Genomic DNA, 13620 nt, shown 5'->3' with positions numbered 1-13620 from the left:
CTGGACAGGTTGGACAATTGGGCAGAAAACAACAGAATGCAGTTCAACAAGGAGAAATGCAAAGTACTGCACCTAGGGAGGAAAAATTTCCGGCACACCTACAGCCTAGGGAATGACCTGCTGGGTGGCACAGAAGTGGAAAGGGATCTTGGAGTTCTAGTGGACTCTAAGATGAACATGAGTCGGCAGTGTGACGAAGCCATCAGAAAAGCCAATGGCACTTTATCGTGCATCAGCAGATGCATGATGAATAGGTCCAAGGAGGTGATACTTCCCCTCTATCGGGCGCTGGTCAGCCCGCAGTTGGAGTACTGCGTGCAATTCTGGGCACCACAATTCAAGAGGGATGTGGATAACCTGGAGAGGGTCCAGAGAAGGGCCACTCGTATGGTTAAGGGCCTGCAGACCAAGCCCTACGAGGAGAGACTAGAGAAACTGGACCTTTTCAGCCTCCACAAGAGAAGGTTGAGAGGCGACCTTGTGGCTGCCTATAAGTTCATCACGGGGGCACAGAAGGGAATTGGTGAGGTTTTATTCACCAAGGTGCCCCCGGGGGTTACAAGAAATAAATGCCACAAGCTAGCAGAGAGCAGATTTAGACTGGACATTAGGAAGAACTTCTTCACAGTTCGAGTGGCCAGGGTCTGGAACGGGCTCCCAAGGGAGGTGGTGCTCTCCCCTACCCTGGGGGTCTTCAAGAGGAGGTTAGATAGGCATCTAGCTGGGGTCATCTAGACCCAGCACTCTTTTCTACATATGCAGGGGGTCGGACTCGATGATCTATTGAGGTCCCTTCCGACCCTAACATCTATGAATCTATGAATCTATTATGGGCAGCCCTTGATTTACAATGTTTCAAGTTACAACATTTTACACTTACCTTTATAAATTAACACCCTGTTTCAACTTTCTGACATCAGTTTTGACTCTACGATGCTTGATCCAATGTGATGCCACACCAGCGAACAAGTTCGCTGTATCACCCATGTCCCTGGAGGAGATCTGTCCAAACTTCCTTGAACACTTTCTTTAAGAAAGCTGACAAGACTCCAGAAAAACCTGCACCCAAGACTCCCGAGAATACTCCATCCAAGAACACTTCAAATAGTCTAACTAAGAGTCCTTCAAAATGTCAAGCCAAGTCACCTCAAAGAAGTCCTCCTAAAGCAATATGATTGCTATTTACAATATGAATAGATTAATGTAGCTATGTTACTCATCTATAATTGACTGAGTACAAAATTCTGGGTTATTTTTGGTGAAAATAGGGTATTGAGCCTTGGTTCAGGAACCAATCCCTCATTTATAACATGGTTTCCTATGGGAAAATCGGTTCTGAGTTACAATGTTTTGACTTAAGATGCGGTTTTCAGGAACCAATTGTGTCGTAAGCCAAGGACTGACTGTATATAACATGCATTCAGCTATTGTTGGACTGATCCATGGAGCCAATCTGAGAATTTTGCCATCCTCACCCAGCTATGACATCAGCCAAGAATCCCTTTGTTGTACAAAGGCTCCAGCTGGGATGAAGAAAGCCATGCATGTGAAGAGGAGGGATCCTGGATCTTTGACTTGTCAGGTTCCTCCAGGGTCAAACTGATAGCCAAGTGCCCACAGCCCCTCTTCTGGTGTGTGACTAGTAATCAGCTGACTATTGATCCTAACCCCAGTACTGCGCTGGAGCCAGTATAAGACTCCCATGCAGTCCTGGGACCTGGAGAGAGAGCTGCCCATGTTAGAGATCACAGTAAACATTACCATGCAACTGCTTAGAACATGTTTTAATGTTAATACTGTACAAATCTAACTTGTACAAAGTGTCCCATGTGACAAGGCTCCAGGGGTAGGCACCTTGCAGGAAGATGTGTTTGAATAAGGGGAGTTATTAGACTCAACCCAGGAGTAAATGGGCAACATTTTATAACCCATATTATATATGAGATGAGACTGGATGACCTAAAAGTTCTGTCTGGCTTTAAACATTTACAGTTGTGTGTCTAAAGCATTTTGAAGGTGAGATGTGCCACCTACAGTTGGTACTAATTATTAATGAACACTGTCATGACCCAAAAGGCATGATTGTGTGTGTGCTTCGGCACCAGAATTATCCCCGCCAAGTTGCAGAGCATTGCACGGGAGTGTTTCCTGTTGCAGAGGAAACCCCGGTGCAGGGACGAGTTTCCCGCCTTGTCTGCAGCTTCTTTTGCAGAGTGCATTGCTCGAGTTGCAAGAGGACTGCACGGTGCAAAAGAGTTCCCGCCACCGGTATGCAAATTCGTTCCCCGTGATTGGCTAGTGCTAAATTATTCACACGTGGCGGCTAACGATTGGCCTGTTAGCTGTATAAGAGGCTTGAGCAGTTTCTGCCCAAGCTGAAGAGGACTCCACATCCATCTCGTGGGGACTCTGGGTACACGGCAGGGTAATAGAAACCCTGTGTGAGATCCAGAGGAGCGTGGCGGCCTGATCCACCGCCCACCTCTTCCCGTCTTCGAGCGCGACTTTTATAAGACGTATTTACGGTTTCCATTTTGGTGGCCTGTTCACCCAGAGCATCCGGAGCTCTGCACCGTGGAGCCTAGCAACCTCCACGAGACCGTCTGTGTTGTCTGTCTGTAACTGCAACTCAAGCAAGTTTTCCAGCCTGCACCACTGCCATCTCGGTGTAAGTAAACAATCTTTAAAACTACCGATACGCGTTTGTGCCTAATTCCAGCTCGACGGCCTTCCCTCTCCGACCCGGCGTGCCCGGGCTGCTGGCCACAGCCCGCGTGCAGCGCGGAAAAGGGCTCGGGTCGCTCCCGGCCCGCACAAACACATGATCATTATTAACAATGAAGTACAGTCCATGGCTAAATCATCTGATAGCAATGAAAAGTATATGCTTCAGAAAGCAGAAGGTGAACTACTGTGTGGGTAAAATATCAGCTATACCCACAGAAACTGAAACCCCAGTTTAATTTCTAGCTCAGTTGCTGCTTTCCCAGTCAATAGTTTAATCCACTTTAATGATTATCAATACTGATGCTTAGGGTAATCACCTTGTCAGATACAATTTTTAGAATCTAAGATCAGTTTAATTGTAATGGTGATCATTACTTAGTTGGATTAAAACGCTCTTAATCCAAATATATTAGTAATATATAAAATGTTTGGAACATATTTATAGTGGCCCAGTGCAACACACTGTGAATAAATTTCTTAAGTGTACAACATACATACAACATCTAAAATTTAATTATTTGGATTGATACTAACATTCTTTTGGAAATTCATATTCATGAACAATCACTATCCCTATCAAACTTTCTTTAAAAACCATAACACAAACAGCTGGATTTACCTTTCCTCATAACATAGGGACCTATTCATCTTTTGAATGTCAGAATTGGTTGGAAATACTCATGAAGCAGAATTCAAAGGAAAAATACAACAGTCATTTTCACAGTAACAAGGACTCTCCACTTAGAGTCAGTTTCAGGTAATGGAATCTGATCACTTCTAGGAATTCTGCCTACCAGCGTAACCTTAAAAAATATTCCCAGAGCCCAGCTGCCAGGTTTAGTGACAGTTATTTTCCTGCTTATAACAAAACCAAACCAACACCAAAAAAACCACCACACCCAAAAAACAAACAACCCCCCCAAACAAACCTCCCTCCCCCACAAAAAAACCCCAACAACAACAAAATACATCAGACAATGAAATCTGAAGGGGGCACAAGTTTGCTTTAACATTTGCCATTATTTTGTAGACTGGGAAAATTAAGAGGACCTGACAATTTGTTCTACCAAGTCAGTACTGTGCCTCAGACACAATATTTACCAATTATGATGGCATCCCTGTTCACAGTGTTATTGTTAAGGGTCTGACAGAGTGTGACTGCTCTTCCAGGTGATTATATTGTAAGTTAAGCATGAATTCACTTTGGGCTAAAGGCTTTGGTCCAACCCTGCAGGCTCTTACAAACAGCGCCAATGACTCTTACAGTAGATATGTGCAACTGGATGCTGTTTTTCCAGGAGCCATGGAAAGGATTAAGTGTATCCCTCCATCTGCCAAAGAATCCACCTGCCAAGTATCCCTTTCTCTACAGAAAGACCAAGCAGTGTGGAGAAGCCTCTTCAAAAGCTAGGAGACTGGGGAAGGAGTGAGTATAAGATGATGTCATGAACACAGAGGAAGCCAGGTAGCATGCCTCCCTTTTCCAGGGCTTTTCTGCTTCTTCACAGCCTGGTGGCTGTGCTGATGGAAATGATTCCTGCTATAGCATGCAGCTTGAAGGTCAGAAATAAAAGTAAACTTTTGAACACAGAGAAAAGATCTTTCTCCCTACATCCTAAAACATGTGTATAGTGAGCTTATTTTAATTTCTCCATCCTCACTCTGGAACTGTAGATCATATTTTCTATGTGACCAGCAAATCCCAGAAAACTAGACACACAACTTCACCACTGAGAAACACAATTAACAGATTGCATTTTCCAAATTTGGGTAATAGTTTAAAAAAACTGCAGGTTCAGATATATGTCCTACTCTTCCTATGAATTAATTACACAGAATGGATCACATCAGAAAGAACAGATAGTGTACTAACAATTTATCTATGCAAAACCAGGCAAATGGGAATTGAGGACTTCATTAGCGCCTCAGGGAAGCTGTGCCTGCTTACAGGGTATCAATTACAAGAACATTACCTAGAATGCAAACTTGGGACCTGTAGGCCAGGTACAGACACTCAGTTTCTACCAGGAGAATTGCCATGCTCCTAGTAGAACCCAAAAGCACATTCAGGCCTTTTCTCTCAGAACAAAAATGGCAGCTTCAGGAGGAAAATAATCCAATAACAACCAAGGTTACATTGCTCCGGGGACAGTTTCTCTCAGGAGACTAAATGCCTATATACTTTCTTTTAACTCCTCTCTGGTTTTGAGAAGGTGCAGGGGGCAGCTGCTACCCCCTTTCCATAGACTGGAGGTGAGGGGAGCCACAGTCACTGCCCTAACCAGACTCCTATTTTGGGAAAAAGCAGGGAGCTTTATCAGCTCCTCCTGGCTTCCCTTCCTCACTCCTGCTTTCCAACAGAGCAGTAGGGTGGCAATTTAAAGGCCAGCAGCTGGAAGTTGGATTCAAGGAAAGTTTCCCCAGCCTGACTCCCTCTTCCCCTACCGCTCTGCTACCTGGCTGGGCAGCAATTTAAAAGCTGGTGACTGGGAGCTGGGCTTGGGGGACTACATTGCCAGCTGCTGGCTTTCAAACTGCTGTCCCACTGCTCAACCAGGTGTTAAGGGGGAGTGTGGAGCCAGAAGCTGAGGAATATGCCCAGCTTCCAGCCCCTTTGGCTTTTAAATCTTACCAAACCCCCATCCTCGTTTCCCCTAGATGAGCTTCTTGGCTGCAGCAGAAGCTTCAGAATCAACCGCCTTCCTAAAGGCTGACTTGGCCTTTTGAGGAGGATGAAGAGCTGGTAACTTGGGAGTAATAACTAAGCTCTTTAAACCAGACCACTGAATTCTTTCATGTAAAGAATATTAATTTCCAAGCTCTCACATAAGGAAACCAAAAGAAGAAATATTTATACTATTAAAAGTACTTTCTTTTTGCTTACTTTCATGAGTACTAACTATAGGGTTGGATCATATAGTGGCTGATCGAAAGCAGGTGCTGACCAGACTGAGGATAAAGTTCAGCAGTAAACTACAGCATAGCATGAATACCTGGGAGTGAGTTAAATGTGGATGACTACTAAATTCCTAGCTAGAACCTCTTGTTCATTTTCATCTTTTCCTTTGTTGTTATCCATGTTATTGTATTGGTTGTTTTTTTAATTTGTAAATGCCTCTTAATACATTTTTGTTTGAAGACATCAGTACAGAGAAAATTAGCTTAGTGTACAGTAATTAACAATAAGTGGGGAGGGGGGTAGAAATCAACTATAGGCAGGAAATGGATAAATCCTTTAATCCTGAAGACAGTATCAAATTTACAGTCTAAACATGTGGAAAATAAGCAGACCCCCCAGCCCCTGTACTGTGACTGCTAAATCTTTAACATAATACCCGAACAGCATCTTTTTCCAGTAGCAGCAGGTAGGACAGGGAGCAGAGAAACAGACTGGGCAGGGATTGGGAGTGGATCAGTGGCACTTGAGGCACTGGACTTAATCTGTGGCGCACATATCAAAAAAGTTGACCCTCATTGGTCTATAGTTTCAAGTAGAACTTGGCAGATGAAACAACAGGTTGCAATCTGTACCCTTAGCCAGTGTGCTAAGGATTTCAGAACAGCAGTAGAGCTGGAGATATTTTGCCCTGCAGGACCCAGATGTGTTGGACAGGCAGAGAACTGAAGATAGGGCTTTTCCCACCCTCCTTACAGTTGGTAGAAAAAGTGTTATATTACTTACATTATCTGCAGTAGTCAGTACCTAATTAACTTTTTTTTTTTAAAGAGCACACCAGAGCATTTAGCTGGGAATGGGGAATAATGACCACACAGACTTCCTTCATTTTGTTCTTTCCTAATCAAAAACTGATACCAGGAAGCAGATACCAACTAGTCAGGCTTAAGGAAGAGGAAACATAAGAAGTTTACCACTCACCAAGGGGAAAAGATGCAACAGAAGACAATAGCTAGATACAAAATGGCTGCTTAAGGTTTGCAGCTGCTTTACTCTGCCACATTTAAAAGACTTCCCCCAGCCTGAGAATGAATGCTGGGAAAAAGTCTCCTAGAAGGCAGTATCCCTACAGTGAGGAAAGGAAAACCTAAATAACCACACACAGGGTTTCTAAAAGAAAAATAATAACCCCCTCCCCATCCCTCAATCCAGTTATTTTATAAAACCTCCTATGAGATGTTCAGTAGAAATCATTATATATGAATATGGTAGGTTTTTTATAGTAGCATTGTTAAATTTAGACTGTTTATTGAGATAAATGTCTCTGTTTCATAGTCATTAACTGTTACAGTAGTAGATAAGCTGTACTTCATTAAAAAAACCAAACTGTTATGCATGTATAGAGAAGTATGTAAGAATGTAAATAAGGTGAAAAAATTAAGAAAATCCTGCAAAAAAAAAAAATTTCTGGGAGAATTCTGGGACAAAGAATTATTGTTAATTTGTGGTTCCAGAGCCAAGTTCTTTTTGCTCTTGGATTTATTTGAGTTTTCATAGATTTCATAGACATCAGGGCTGGAAGGGACCTCGGAAGATCATCGAGTCCAGCCCCCCGCCCAAAGGGCAGGAAGTCAGCTGGGGTCATAGGATCCCAGCAAGATAAGCATCCAGTTTGCCCTTGAAGGTGTTCAATGTAGGTGCTTGAACCACCTCCGGTGGCAGGCTGTTCCAGACCTTGGGGGCTCGGACAGTAAAGAAGTTCTTCCTTATGTCCAGCCTGAAACGATCTTGAAGTAGTTTGTGACCATTTGACCTCGTCATCCCTTGGGGCGCTCTGGTGAACAAACGTTCCCCCAGATGCTGGTGGTCACCCCTGATAAACTTGTAGGTGGCCGTCAGATCACCCCTGAGCCTGCGCTTTTTCAGGCTAAATAGCCCCCAGGGCTCTCAGCCTGTCATCGTAGGGTCTGCTTCCCTGACCTCTGATCATGCGCATGGCTCTTCTCTGGACTCTTTTAAGTGTGCCACTGTAAGGTATGGTAAAAATGCTACCAGGAATGTATTGTCTCATATCTGGTATTGGGAAGTTTTGGGGATTTTCATGACTTGGTGCATGTGAACCAGGAACTGTTGGTCTCTAGCACAACATTCATCATGTAATTATGACAAGTAGATACAGAAATCACACTGTGGTATCTGCTATTTAAACTGGAGTTAGCAGGGTTGGTTGGTTGGTTGTATCTGCAAGGAAAAGATAGTTAAAAAGGCAAAACTAGAGTAACTTCTGGAATGTTTTGAACTACTATGGATCTCATGATATTTCTTCAATATTTTCATAAGAGATTGGATGTAGTAAAAGTGGCTAAATAGGAATAAGAGCCAATCGGCGGCAGTCAGTTTCCTATGAACGAGGATAAATTGCTTATTCTAGGTTGATTACTTAGATAGCTGGAAATGGGACATGAAAAAGATATGGGAAAAAGCAGTGGCACAGCCTAGTTAGACATGGTATGCAGTAACCCGATTGCGCAATGACCTTGAGAGCACACATGAAAGGTACCTGTCATGCCATAAAGAGCTCCAACCAACAATAAATTTAGACCTAAAAAATGTGTACTAACTTTATAGCCCATTGCTACTGATCTTTAATTTGCATAGGTAGTAGAGCCCATGACACGGCAAGCTGCTTCATCTGGGGAGATCCCTGTGCCCTGAGAAATCTTACTCAACGGGTCAACAATGATTTGTCTGGAGTGCCAAAAACACCCCAACCTCAACCCACACTTTGACTTGGCATGCTAGGGCAGACCGAGCAAGGGGTCTGCTTTTCGTTGCTGGTGGCAGGTGCACACGTGCCTCTCGGCAGACTGCAGGGAAGAGGCCAGGATTGTGCTGCCCTGGCCCCTTCCCTGCTGTGTGCCCGAAGGCACACGTGCAGCTGCCACTAGCCAGAGCCCAGGCTGCTTGCAGCAGGAGGTGGCCAGGCTGGAAACTGCTCCACTGGGCTCTGGAGCCTTGGCCCAGCTCCATGGGTAAGGAGCTGGTGCAGCACAACCCCAGCCCCTCTCCTGCCATCTGCCTGGAGGCACATGTGCACCTACCACTGCCATGGAGCTGGGCCAGGGCTCTGCAGACCTTGGTGTAACAGCTTGCAGCTTCCTGGCTGCCTGCCACACTGGCTCATGCTCTGGGCAGACACCTGCTACTGGCCACGGAGTCTTGGCTGCCCACAGTAGGCAGCCAGAAGGCTGCAAGCCACTGCACTGAGGTCAGTGGAGCCTCAGCGGGCTCATTGCTGGCTTCAGGTGCACACATGCCTCTGGGTGGATGGTGGGACAAGGGGAGGGGTTGCACTGCTCTGGCACTTCCCTGCTGTGTGCGCCAAGGTGCATACACAGCTGCCACTGGCCACAGAGCAAGGCCAGGGCTCTGGGGCCCTAGTGCACTGGTTGCAGCCTCCCAGCTGCTGCCTGCCAGAGCCCGGACTGCTTGTAGCAGGACTTGCAGTTTCCCTGCTACCTGCTGCAAGCAGCTTGGGCTTCGTGGCCAGCAGCAACTGCCCAGAGCCTGGGCTGGCTGCGGCATACCAAGCAAGCATACCAAGCCTCACATGCCATGCTCTGGTTTACTGATGTCACACACAGCTTCTTGCAGAAGGCTTAGAAGCACAGGCTGAACACTTACAAGATACTTATTTAGATAATCTTATATTTCTTAGCTGTTGTGGTAACTGTTAAGTCACAAGCATAAACTTGAGAATTACTGCTGAGTACGAAAAGGTAGTTAGTAATATTGGCTTGTCAATAATATTAAGTATTTCACCAAAATAGAACTGTTGCTACTTCCTGCCATTTTGTGACATGCACATTACACACACAATTAATATTACGTACATATAACATTGCACAACATAACATTATCATGCAATCCCCAATCTGAGGTTCTGTCATTGTTCTATAAAATATGATTCACTCTAACAAGCTGTCAGCATACAAAATCCACTGATATCTTCAGAAGTAGGAATTCAGTTTGTTTTCATTTTCAATATTGACTAGACATATAACAGCTATTGTCTATTCTTTACTATCTATTTTTATCAGTAGTAGTTAAAGTTCTCTAAAGGAAAAGTTACAGGAAATTTTTCCTTCAGAAAAAGACATTACATTTAGAAAATTTGGTTGTAAAAGTACAAAAATTAGCAGGGGAAATCAGGAGTTAGAAAGTAAGTTGTTACTTTATCATCCATTATTGCAACTAGATTTCAAATTAAAATCTCGTTTAACATAATCATAATTTTAAAAAGGGAAAATGGTGAATAGCCAGATTATGCAAAAGATATGATATGCTCTGATTTAATATTTTAAGTGGTGAATTTTTTTTGCAGTCTTATAATACTTAATTCAATAGAAATTAATTACATCTGTTTTGCAAAGAAATATTAGCAAGCCACACTTCTGTAGATTATTTTGTTCATAGTTAGTTCATAGGGCTGTGTGAAGTTTCAGGGGCTGATAGGATCTGGAGGACAATCAGCCCAATTTGGTGGCCGAATTGCCGAATCCAAACCGAATAAGGAGACCAATTAAAAGGTCCAAATCGATTCGGAAAAGATTCAGAGAACTCCAGCGATTAGGGCAGTCCTTGCTTGCTGCAGCAGGGAGCTGGATGTAGGGGGTGGGGAGGGATGACTGGAGGAGGGGGGAGGGGACCATTGGGGGACCCCTGCCAGACCCCATCCCTTGTCTGCTTCCCCAGCCCCCCTGAGTGGGGGCTTTTATTTTTTTTAAAGGACCAGGAGCTGGGGCAGGTGGGGCGGCCATGTAGGGGCTGGGGGAGTGGACGCGGGTCAGGGGACTCATGGTAGAACCCCCACATAGCACGGGGCAGCAGGGATCGCCCCCCACCTGGCAGCAGCTGGTGAATAGGGGTTTTTTTTGTTTTTTTTGTTTTTTAAAGAGCCGGGAGCTGGGAGAGTGGGTGGGGCAGCCATTGAGAGCAGGTGGGGCTCATTCAGAGATTCGGCTGATTTCAATGGTGGCCGAATCTCCAAATCAGATTCGGCTGAATTGATTCAGGACAGTGATTCGAATCACCGAATAGAATAACTGTTCCCTGAATCGGCTGATTCCAAATCCAGAGTGAATACTAGCCACTTCACATAGGCCTATTAGTTCATGTATAGCTGAAATATAAAAACTGAAAGGGAAATATATTAGTCTGAGCATATATTTGCAGAGGGTAGGTAAAATGCTGCAGGAAGATTTTAACTTCTAATGATCACATTTATAATGCACATATACAAAATGCTTGATAAGGGAGGGAGGTTGGGCAAAATGAAGCTACATAGTGTCACAACCCAAAGGGTATGATTATGTTTGTGTGTGCTTCGGCACTGCTAAATTGTTCCCGCTAAATTACAGCTTCTTTGCACGGTGGAGTTTTCTGCTGCAAAAGAAAACCCCGGTGCAAGGGAGAATTTCCCGCCAATTTGTAGCTTATAAAAGGCTTGAGTGGTTTCCGCCCAAGTTGGAGGACTCCACGAACACCAGGAGGAGGAGACTTCACGCTGTGTGAAGATCTCTAAGCGCTGCGGATCCCTACAGACCCAACGCATTTCAAGCAGGCAACAGAGGTCTGATCAGCCTCTAGCCTCTCCCCGTCGCCGATAGATTCCTAGACGTATCCCTCCCTGCGCGCAAAAAGAGGACCCACGGAGCCTAGCAAACTTCGTGTGAGTCTATTTCTTGCCAGCTGGAACAACTGACATAGTTGTTCAGACGACCGGACTACCTCAGAGCACAAGTTCCACGGAGCCTAGCAAACTTTGTGTGAGTTTATTCAGAGCTCTTTTGTACGAGTACTTTCTTCGGTTGACACGATGGGCTCGCGTGTTTAGAGCCTTCAGCCGGATTGGGCTAGAGTTCGCGAGTTTAGAACTCTTGCCCGCCTCTCTTCTTTCCTGTCTGCAACCGCAACTCAAGCAAGTTTCCTGCCTGCACCGCGACCATCTTTGGTGTAAGTAAAATAATCTTTAAATCTACCGCTACGAGTCTGTGCCTAATTCTAGCTTGTCGCGCACTCTCTCCGACCCCGCGTGCCTGGGCTGCTGGCCACAGCCCGCGTGCAGCACAAAAAAGGGCCCGGCTCGCGCCCGGCCCGCACACATAGTAGATGACTGATGTACAGTAATTCTAATAAAGTTCCATCTAATATGTACTGTGCAGGTATTGGTGCTGGCATTATTTTCATTACCAGTAAGAAGAGAACAATATGTAAAGTAAAATTCTACACTAAGCTGTGTGCAAGTCTTCCATTTATTTCAAAGCTAATTGCACTTCCACATCCATTTACCATATTTACTTGGATCCAAGAAATTTTGAATGTAAGACAACTCCCAAATAATTAGTTTCTAGAATGGAAAATTATAAATTTGTATAGAATCTAATTATTAGAGGATTAGGTCTTAAAATCATCCCTCCTACACCCAGAGGGGCCAGTCCCCATTGTCCCCCCCCCGCTTGTACCCTACCCTTTGTCCCCGTGCCTGCCCCACTTGTCACTTGTAACTTTCCCCTGTGATCCCTGTGCCTGTCCCCCACCCCCATGTCTGCCCCTCCCACCTCTGCACCCCCTTGTTATATAAGCAGCTGTTCTGAGGCTCCTCTGGCTCTGGGGCACTCAGCGGCAGTGTCAGCCCTGGCCACAGCCAAGTCCCCCCAGCCAGGCAGGAGTGGTAGCAGCTCTGAGCTGGACCTGAAGGTAAGAACTGGGCAGGGAGGGAGTGAAATGGTGGGGGGAGGCAGGCAGTGGGGGGCAGGCTGAACGGACTCCCCTATGCTACCCCCCCAACAGTGAGGTCTCCCACACTTGCCCCAACCCTCACCACACAGGCTTTCCTGTGTTCCCCTGCTGCAAACCCTCTCCCCTGCTGCACATGGCACCCCAGCCTGGGATAGTAAGGCTGTGCGAAGCTTCGGACACTGATTCAATTCAGCGGAGATTCAGTGGCGAAATCTCCGTCCCATGGAAGCGCAGGAGGCTCTCCAGTGCACTTGGCAGTGGACCCAGAAGCACTTCCAATCCATTTCCAGGTCTGCCATGGAGCATGCAGGGGAACCTCCCTCCCTCCCCGACTGGTGCATCTTGGGTCTGGGGGGGGGCACTCACTGTCCCCCCGCAGCTGATCGCCAAGCCAGGAGGTTGGGCGATCCACCACATGCTCAGCAGTGGACCCGGAAGTGGACCGGAAGTACATCTGGTCCACTTCCCAGTATGCCGCTGAGCATGCAGGGCACCCCCCCGCCCATGCTCCTGTGCGACGTTCCATCCGCCCCCACCATCTCAGCGTTCATTTTTCAAGGTTCATTTTTCACATATCTCAAAGTACTCAACCTGGTACCTTGAGATATGTAGAAAAAACATTTAGAGCTGTCAGTGGCCAAATCGTTGATTCTCTGAGTCAATGAATCAAATCAGTGTCCCTGATTTGGGCTGAATCTGAATTGAATACGGTCGGTTTCACATATCCCTATGTGTGTAGACAGGCAGTGGCTTGGCTCTGGTTTTGGCCCTAAGCTCAGGGCTGAAGCTGGAACTGAGCTGTTGCCAGCCCTAAGACAAGGCTTTTCCCTCATGGTGATTCGGGAAAAAACTTGTCTCAGATTTGAGTAAATATGGCATTACGTGTAATAGCCAGAATCTGGCTTTAGTACTAAGAAAGCTCAAAGGCATCTAAAGGTTATGTTCTTTTTTGATGTGGAAGAAATTTGGTCCTGCGTGAGAAACAACATCCTATTTTGAGGGCTTAAAGGGTGACCTGAAGAGTACATAGACCTTAGGAAGACTCATGGAACAAGGATGATTTTGATCCCATCTTTAACCTCCCATGTTATTATTAAGCTACATACATGTGTCTAATATATATATCTCCCCGCATTTAAAACCTAGAAGAAAACCAGACAAATGTCAAAGACTAACCAAAGTCTTATTTTGGCTGT

At 45.5% G+C, this 13620-nt stretch overlaps 1 long non-coding RNA gene across 1 annotated transcript in view; it reads right to left on the bottom strand.

Annotated features, from left to right (window-relative positions):
• Nucleotides 1-6775, bottom strand: part of LOC102384250 — a 105258-nt gene extending 98483 nt beyond the window's left edge. Inside the window, exon 1 of the long non-coding RNA XR_322980.3 lies at nt 6605-6775. This is a non-coding gene — a long non-coding RNA (uncharacterized LOC102384250). The remainder of the gene's footprint in view (nt 1-6604) is intronic.
• Between the last annotated feature and the right edge of the window lie 6845 nt (nt 6776-13620).

The sequence above is a fragment of the Alligator sinensis genome, unplaced genomic scaffold (assembly GCF_000455745.1).
Source record: "Alligator sinensis unplaced genomic scaffold, ASM45574v1 scaffold60_1, whole genome shotgun sequence".
Classification (NCBI taxonomy): domain Eukaryota; kingdom Metazoa; phylum Chordata; order Crocodylia; family Alligatoridae; genus Alligator; species Alligator sinensis.
Note: the sequence above shows the minus strand (reverse complement) of the source record. Positions and strands in the feature narration are given on the sequence as shown.